General features: G+C 44.9%; 1 pseudogene; it reads left to right on the top strand.

Annotated features, from left to right (window-relative positions):
- Positions 1 to 359: 359 nt before the first annotated feature.
- LOC103636861 (uncharacterized) overlaps positions 360 to 9,914 on the top strand; it is an 82,034-nt pseudogene continuing 72,479 nt past the window's right edge.

Genomic DNA, 9,914 nt, shown 5'->3' with positions numbered 1-9,914 from the left:
TTTTAAAGATACATATTATATATATATATATTCTATAAATTTCTATATTCTTTCTCTTTCTTTTCCTTTTCTATGTTATGTTCCAAATTCCTATATGGTAACTTAGGTTAAATTCGAATTTGGATAATAATATATTTTTTTATTAATATTGCTGGTATTAAATACACAAACAAATAAATCCAATATGATGCATATGTTATTTAGGTGTCTTCTGTTAATTGCTTATTTGTTTAAGTGAGGTTTTCACATGTGATGATAAATAGAGGTACACACACATAAAAGGAAAATAATTTATCCTTTTATTATTATTATTATTATTAATTTGGGTATTACAGCAGCAACACCAGCCCCTGGACGGCATGGTCGTTGCTTACCACAGCAAGCAGCACGCCACGACCAGGAGGGGAAGTACTGCTCTAGTAATCCATACTTCAGGCAGAGGGCGTCCACGGACCCTTCGGTTTCGAAGACCGTTGCTCGCAAGTTGTTCGATGAAATGCCCACAAGCGACCGGAGATCACCAGACCGCGTCCTCGACGTCACTATACGCCAGGTCTGTTACCCCATGTCTGAGATTGTGCTTCATGCAGTTTTTGCTCCTTATGGAAGGGTCGAGTGCATCCATGTCATTGAGGGTTTAGATCCTGTGTTGGCTAAGGTAGTATTCCAATTAAAGCATGAAGTTGCAGAAGCCTGTGGTGATTTACATGGCCAGAATATTTATGATGGGTGTTGTCAGATGGAGATCAATTGGGGATTCTCCCAGGAGCAGGATGTTTCTCGCTCCAGCGTCGAGGCCAACCTTTAAAGCTCTAATGCTTCTCATGCACGACAATCTATTGCTGGCGTTACAAACAATGGTGTTCATAAGGTTCTATTCCCTGTTGGTCAACAAAGTGACAACGAACCTCCAAGTGCAGGCCTCCGGTATGCTACAGGAGGTGTCTACAAGGAGAATGGGAGTGTAGTAGGGAGATTGGGGAACAGTGTCTCTGGTTCCAACAATCATACCTTTGACGAAGAGAGTGTGGGCAAGTTTGAGAATGGAGAGACTCATTCACATTTGGATCCATATGTTGAGTCAATGGCACTGCTTTAGCCGGCACAGGAAGCGCTTGAGAATGAGATTCAAAAGTTTGTGGAAATCAGGAAAGAAACTGACAAAGATTCCACAAGTAGCCAAAGTGAAATAGAATGGAACAGCTCACCTGTAGAAGAGTTAAATGATAAGATAAAGATGCTCGAGTCGAAGCCGGAAGAAGCCACCATGCTCATCAAGGAGCGAGATTCACAAATACTTGAACTAGAAGCACTCAACCATGTACAACCACATAATACCATAGCATGTAACAACGATATGCTGTCTCTACAGTCTGATGTAGACCCGCTGCTCTTGGAGAAGATGGAGGCAAAAATTCAGTGTTTTATCCTTACAAGAGCTTCACACGATTGGACACTCCTAGCCAAGGATCAATTTGCTCGTAGCGAGGCACTGAAATCCCTTCTGACAGATCACAAATCCTTAAAACCCAAACTGCAGCATGCCGAGAATAGGGTGATGCTGCTGGAGGATTGGACTTTCAGTCTTACGGTAACCCAAGTTCAGAGCGCATGTTACTTCACTTATAGAGCATCACATCAACACAAGTGGGGTGGTGATTTTGAGAGCACCTAGAGGGGGGGGTGAATAGGTGATCCTGTAAAATTAAACACTAAATAGCCACAAAACTTAGTTATAGAAGTGTTAGTGCGAATAAGTAGTTTTGAAGCGAGTTCTTGTGGACAAAACAATCACAAAAAAAGCAACACAAGAGTCACGCGATTTTATCCCGTGGTTTGGCCAAGTAACACTTGCCTACTTCCACGTTGTGGCGTCCCAATGGACGAGGGTTGCACTCAACCCCTTTCAAGTCATCCAATGATCAACTTGAATACCACGGCTTTCTTCCTTATAGTCTTTCTCCCGTTTGTGAGGAATCTCCACAACTTGGAGCCTCTCGCCCTTACAATAAAGATCACAAAGAAGGCACAAGAGTAAGGCTAGGAGAGAAACACACACAACACACAAATCCGCAGCACACACACGCACACAAGCCAAGACTTGAGCTCGAAACGTAGCACACAGAGTTCACAACTCGAACGGAGCTCAAATCACTGACACAATCGATCAAATGCGCGGAGGCGGAGTGTGGGAGTCTTAGAATGCTTAGTGAATGCTTAGGTAGCTCCTCCATGCGCCTAGGGGTCCCTTTTATAGCCCCAAGGCAGCTAGGAGCCGTCGGAGGCAAACTTGGAAGGCCATCCTTGCCTTCTGTCGAGTGGCGCACCGGACAGTCCGGTGCACCACCGGACAGGTCCTGTAGACTGTCTGGTGCGCGATCTCCTTCCAAATTTGGCATATCCGACTGTTACTCCTCTGGGCTGATTGGCGCACCGAACACTGTCCGGTGCACACCGGACAGTCCGGTGCACCAGCTGACCGTTGGAGCAGTCCACGTGTCGCGTGAAGATTGCGCGGCCGACCGTTGGCGACCGTTGGCTCATCAGACAGTTCGGTGCACCACTAGACAGTTCGGTGAATTATAGCCGTACACCGCCGTCGATTCCCGAGAGCAGCCATTTTACTGGAGACCAGCCTGGCGCACCAGACACTGTCTGGTGCCCCACCGGACAGTCCGATGTGCCTGGTCAATGTTGGTGTTGGCTGAACCTTTGCCAACTTTTTCTCATTTTGTTCTCTTCTTTTGTTGGCTCTGTTTCTAGCACTTAGATAACCATGTTAGTACATAAAACAATATACTAAGTCTAGAACCATACCTTCATCTTTGATTTGCACTTCTCACACATTTGCTCATAAGGACTTATTCAAACGTGTTGGACATTTAATCACCAAAACATTTTAGAAATGGCCCAAGGGCACATTTCCCTTTCAATCTCCCCCTTTTTGGTGATTTATGCCAACAAATCAGAAAGCAACAAAAGAAGTGTAGAATCAGTGCAATTGAAGATCAAATTGTTTTCTCTAATGATTTGGCATATTTGGATCACTCTTTGCCATCACTTGGTTTGTTTTTGTAAATCAAATCATTTTTCCTATCTCTAAGTCAAACAAACTTGTTTGAGCAAATCAAGAGATATTCCATGAGAAAAATCAATCAAGTGCCAGAAACTCTCCCTTTTTCCCATAATCAAAATTCTCTCCCACAAGAGACCAGATTTTGCAATAAGAGTATTTTGGACAAATCAAAAGTTCTAACTCTATTGTTTTCAAAATTCACAAGTGGTAGCTAATCCATCCATTTGCTTTGGCTTTAATTTCTCCCCCTTTGGCATTAAGCACCAAAACGGGATCATTTTTGGCCCTCTAACCCCACTGCCTCACCAAAATGTCAATTAAGAGCAAAAAGGCAAATAGAGCATAAGAATGAGCTTGGAATAAATTACACTAATACCGGAGTGCAGTGGAAGTCTTTGCATCGTCCAAGTCCACATTTCCCTTGCAATGCACTTTGGAGACTACATCAAATATACTTAAACACAAAGGTTAGTCTCAAAGGGTCAAGTTGTAGCATATCTCCCCCTAAATATGTGCACCATTTGCATATGGACTTGTGAGGTCCGGGGGGTCTTGTACAACTTGAGCACCACAAATATTCAACGAGTAATGTAAATGCTTCAAAGTAACATGATCAAAGGCATAGAACACATGTATGCTATAGATCAATCCAAGTTACGCGAATCTAAGACATTTAGCTCACTACGCAACCTGCAAAAGGTTTTCTCATCCAACGGCTTGGTAAAGATATCGGCTAGCTAGTTATCGGTGCTAATATGGTACACCTCGATATCTCCCTTTTGCTGGTGGTCTATCAGGAAGTGATGCCAGATGTCTATGTGCTTAGTGCGGCTGTGTTCAACAAGATTATCCGTCATGCAGATAGCACTCTCATTGTCACACAGGAGTGGGACTTTGCTCAGATTGTAGCCAAAATCTTGGAGGGTTTGCCTCATCCAAAGTAGTTGCGCGCAACACTATCCTACGGCAACATACTCGGCCTCAGCGGTGGATAGGGCAACAGATGTTTGTTTCTTTGAACTCCAGGATACCAGGGACCTTCCTAGAAATTAGCACGTCCCTGATGTGCTCTTCCTATCAACCTTGCACCTGGCATAATTGGAGTCTGAGTATCCAATCAAGTCTAAGGTAGACCCCTTTGGATACCAGATCCTGAAGCAAGGCGTAGAAACTAAATATCTAAGAATTCGCTTAACGGCCACAAGGTGACATTCCTTGGGGTCGGATTGATATCTAGCACACATGCATACACTTAGCATAATGTCCGGTCTACTAGCACATAAATAAAGCAATGAACCTATCATGGACCGGTATGCCTTTTGATCAACGGACTTACCTCCTTTGTTGAGGTCAACATGCCCGTCGGTTCCCATCAGTGTCTTCGCACGCTTGGCGTCCTTCATCCCAAACCGCTTGAGAAGATCTTGGGTGTACTTCGTTTGGGAGATGAAGGTGCCGTCCTTGAGTTGCTTCACTTGGAACCCAAGGAAGTAGGTCAACTCGCCCATCATCGACATCTCAAACTTTTGTGTCATCACCCTACTAAACTCCTCACAAGACTTTTGATTAGTAGAACCAAATATTATGTCATCGACATAAATTTGGCACACAAAAAGATCACCATCACAAGTCTTTGTAAAAAGAGTGGGATCGGCTTTCCCAACCTTGAAGGCATTAGCAATTAAGAAGTCTCTAAGGCATTCATACCATGCTCTTGGGGCTTGCTTAAGTCCATAGAGTGCCTTAGAGAGCTTAAACACATGGTCAGGGTACCTGTTATCCTCAAAGCCAGGGGGTTGTTCCACGTATACCTCCTCCTTTATTAGCCCATTGAGGAAAGCGCTATTCACATCCATTTGAAATAGCCTAAAAGAGTGGTGAGCGGCATAGGCTAATAAAACTCGAATAGAAACTAGCCTAGCCACAGGAGCAAAAGTCTCCTCGAAATCCAAACCTGCGACTTGGGCATAACCTTTTGCCACAAGTCGAGCCTTGTTTCTTGTCACCACCCTGTGTTCGTCTTGCTTGTTGCGGAACACCCACTTGGTTCCTACAACATTTTGCTTTGGACATGGCACCAGGCTCCAAACTTCATTTCTCTTGAAGTTGTTGAGCTCTTCCTGCATGGCCAACACCCAATCCGGATCCTGCAAGGCCTCTTCTACCCTGAAAGGCTCAATAGAAGAGACAAACAAGTAATGCTCACAAAAGTTAGCTAATCTTGAGCGAGTAGTTACTCCCTTGCTTATGTCACCCATAATCTGGTCAACGGGGTGATGTCGTTGGATCGTTGCTCGGACTTGAGTTGGAGGGGCACGTGGTGCTTCTTCCTCCATCACTTGTTCTTCCTGTGCTCCCCCTTGATCCTATCCCTCTTCTTGAGGTACCTGTTCATCGTCTTGAGTTGGAGGATGCACCATTGTGGAGGAAGATGGCTGATCTTGCTCCTGTTGTTCCTGTGGTCGCACATCACCAATCGCCATCGTGCACATTGCGGCTGTTAGAACATCATCTTCATCTATGTCATCAAGATCAACTTGCTCTCTTGGAGAGCCATTAGTCTCATCAAATACAACGTCTCTAGAGACTTCAACCAAACCCGATAATTTGTTGAAGACTCTATATGCCTTTGTATTTGAGTCATACCCTAGTAAAAACCCTTCTACAGCCTTGGGAGTAAATTTAGAATGTCTACCTTTCTTCACTAGAATGTAACATTTGCTCCCAAATACATGAAAGTAGGAGATGTTGGGTTTGTTACCGGTAAGGAGTTCGTAGGAGGTCTTCTTGAGAAGGCGATGCAGATAGAGCCGGTTTATGGCGTGGCAAGCTGTGTTCACAGCTTCCGACCAAAACCGCTCGGGCGTCTTGAACTCTCCAAGCATCTTTCTCGCCATGTCGATAAGCGTCCTGTTCTTCCTCTCTACCACACCATTTTGTTGTGGTGTGTAGGGAGCGGAGAACTCGTGCTTGACGCCTTCCTCCTCAAGATAATCCTCAACTTGCAGATTCTTGAACTCGGACCCATTGTCGCTCCTTATCTTTTTAACCTTCAGCTCAAATTCATTTTGAGCCCTCCTTAGAAAGCGCTTTAGGGTCCCTTGGGTTTCTGATTTATCCTGCAAAAAGAACACCCAAGTGAAGTGGGAAAAATCATCAACAATTACAAGACCATACTTACTTCCCCCGATGCTAAGGTAGGGCAACGGGTCCAAAGAAGTCCATGTGAAGAAGCTCTAGTGGTCTTGATGTTGTCATCACATTCTTGCTATGATGAGTGCTTCCCACCTGTTTCCCTTCTTGACATGCTGCACAAGGCCTATCTTTCTCGAAACAAACATTGGTTAGTCCTAACACATGTTCTCCCTTTAGAAGTTTATGAAGGTTCTTCATCCCAACATGTGCTAGACGGCGATGCCACAGCCAGCCCATACTAGTCTTAGCTATTAAGCATGCATCTAGATCGGCCTCCTCTTTTGAAAAATCAACTAAGTAGAGTTCGCCGTCTAATACACCCTTAAAAGCTAATGAACCATCACTCCTTCTAAAGACAGATACATCAACGTTTGTAAAAAGACAATTATAACCCATGTGACACAATTGACTTACAGACAGAAGGTTGTAACCAAGCGACTCTACTAGAAATACATTCGATATGGAGTGCTCGTTGGTGATGGCTATCTTGCCCAAGCCTTTGACCTTGCCTTGGTTCCCATCTCCAAAGATGATCATATCCTGGGAATCCTTGTTCTTGACGTAGGAGGTGAACATCTTCTTCTCCCCCGTCATGTGGTTTGTGCATCCGCTGTCGATAATCCAGCTTGAGCCCCCGGATGCATAAACCTTCTTCTCCTTGGCCATGAGGCAAGTGTGGCGTTCATTGGGGAAGAGCGAAGACTTGTCGAAGGCCGAGGCAGCCAATCCTTCATCGTCGGAGTCGGATGAGGAGCAATCAGAGTCCCATTCCTTTCCAAGATGCGCCTCGCCCTTTGCCTTCCTGTAGTTCTTCTTCTTTTCCTTCTTCTCATGTCTTTCTTGTCCCTGGTCATTTTCATTATCAGGACATTGAGCAATAAAATGACCAGTCTTACCGCATTTGAAGCAGGAGCGCTTTCCCCTTATTTTTGTTCTTGTTGGGGTACTCCTTGCGTCCTTTAAGTGCGGTCTTGAAGCGCTTGATGATAAGCGCCATCTCATCTTCGTTGAATCCGGCAGCCTCCACTTGAGCTACCTTGCTTGGTAGTGCCTCCTTGCTGCTTGTTGCTTTGAGAGCAACGAGCTGCGACTCGTAGATGGGTAGTGAACCATTCAAAGTGTCATCCACGTATCGTGCCTCCTTCACCATCATGCGCCCGCTCACAAATTTTCCGAGGATCTCCTCGGGTGTCATCTTGGTGTACCTGGGATTTTCACGAATAAGATTTGCAAGATGGGGGTCAATTATAGTAAATGACCTTAGCATGAGTCAGACGACATCATGATCCGTCCATCTTATGCTTCTGTAGCTTCGGATTTTGTTGACCAGGGTCTTGATCCTGTTGTAGGTCTGAGTTGGGTCCTCTCCCCTGATCATTGCGAACCTCCCCAGCTCGCCTTCCACTAGTTCCATCTTTGTGATCATAGTGGCATCATTTCCCTCATGTGATATCTTGAGGGTATCCCAAATTTGTTTGGCATTGTCCAAGCCACTCACTTTGTTATACTCGTCCCTGTCAAGAGATGCTAACAACATAGTAGTAGTTTGGGCATTTTTATGGATTTGCTCATTAATAATCACATGATTATCAGTGCTGTCAAAGTGCATCCCATTTTCTACAATTTCCCATATGCTAGGATGGAGAGAGAATAAATGACTACGCATTTTATGACTCCAAAATGAATAGTCCTCTCCATCAAAGTGTGGAGGTTTTCCAAGGGGAATTGAAAGTAGATGCGCATTTGAATTGTACGACATGCGAGAATAGTCAAAAGAGTAGTTTTGATTAATCGTTCTCTTTTTCGACGAAGAGTCGTCGTCGTCGTCTCTTGGTGAAGAAGAGGAGGCATCGCTGTCGTAGTAAATGATCTTCTTGATGCGCCTTTTCTTCTTCCCGTCCCTCTTCTTGTGACTCGATCCTGAGTCAGTGGGCTTGTCGTCCCTTGGCTCGTTGAAGAGGGACTCCTTCTCCTTGTCGTTGACCACCATCCCCTTTCCCTTAGGATCCATCTCTTCGGGCGGTTAGTCCCTTAGATGAAGAGTACAACTCTGATACCAATTGAGAGCACCTAGAGAGGGGGGTGAATAGGTGATCCTATAAAATTAAACACTAAATAGCCACAAAACTTAGTTATAGAAGTGTTAGTGCGACTAAGTAGTTCTGAAGCGAGTTCTTGTGGACAAAACAATCACAGAGAAAGCAACACAAGAGACACATGATTTTATCCCGTGGTTCGGCCAAGTAACACTTGCCTACTTCCACGTTGTGGCATCCCAATGGACGAGGGTTGCACTCAACCCCTTTCAAGTGATCCAATGATCAACTTGAATACCACGACTTTCTTCCTTATAGTCTTTCTCCCGTTTGCGAGGAATCTCAACAAGTTGGAGCCTCTCGCCCTTACAATAAAGATCACAAAGAAGGCACAAGAGTAAGGCTAGGAGAGCAACACACACAACACACAAATCCGCAGCACACACACGCACACAAGCCAAGACTTGAGCTCGAAACATAGCACACATAGTTCACAACTCGAACGGAGCTCAAATCACTGACACAATCGATCAAATGCGCGGAGGCGGAGTGTGGGAGTCTTAGAATTCTTAGTGAATGCTTAGGTAGCTCCTCCATGCGCCTAGGGGTCCCTTTTATAGCCCCAAGGCAGCTAGGAGCCGTTGGAGGCAAACTTGGAAGGCCATCCTTGCCTTCTGTCGAGTGGCGCACCGGACAGGTCCTGTAGACTGCCGGTGCATGATCTCCTTCCAAATTTGGCATATCCGACCGTTGCTCCTCTGGGCTGATTGGCGCACCGGACACTGTCCCGTGCACACCAGACAGTCCGGTGCACCAGCTGACCGTTGGAGCAGTGCACGTGTCGCGCGAAGATTGCGCGGCCGACCGTTGGTGACCGTTGGCTCACCGGACAGTTCGGTGCACCACCAGACAGTCCGGTGAATTATAGCCGTACACCGCCGTCGATTCCCGAGAGCAGCCATTTTACCGGAGACCAGCCTAGCGCACCGGACAGTCCGGTGTGCCTGGTCAGTGTTGGTGTTGGCTGAACCTTTGCCAACTCTTTCTCCTTTTCTTCTCTTCTTTTTAGCTCTGTTTCTAGCACTTAGATAACCATGTTAGTACATAAAACAATATACTAAGTCTAGAACCATACCTTCGTCTTTGATTTGCATTTCTCACACATTTGCTCATAATGACTTATTCAAACGTGGTGAGATCTATTCATCATCTAGACCCGACCAAAAGTGCCCACCCACGTCCCGACCATGTGCCCCTGCCCACATATAGGGATGAAAACGGTTGGAAACGATTGGTAAACACTAAAACCATTTTCGTTTTCAGATTTTTTCCTCGGAAACGAGATCGAAAACGGTAACTTCGAAAACGAAAACGACATTGGTAATTCAAAAACATCGAAAACGAAAGTTCGGTACGAAAATTACACCAGTTACGATCGTAATCTCAAATTCGGTCGGTAAAAACCGTAACATGTACCCTCAATTGACTTCAAAAATTCAAGCAAGTCATACATTCATATAAAATTAGTAATAGTATATAAGGTAGGAGGTCACAATAAATATATAAAGTAAGATGTCATACAATAATAAATTCATCATTATGTATTT

Source organism: Zea mays, chromosome 3 (genome assembly GCF_902167145.1).
Source record: "Zea mays cultivar B73 chromosome 3, Zm-B73-REFERENCE-NAM-5.0, whole genome shotgun sequence".
NCBI lineage: Eukaryota > Viridiplantae > Streptophyta > Magnoliopsida > Poales > Poaceae > Zea > Zea mays.
Note: the sequence above shows the minus strand (reverse complement) of the source record. Positions and strands in the feature narration are given on the sequence as shown.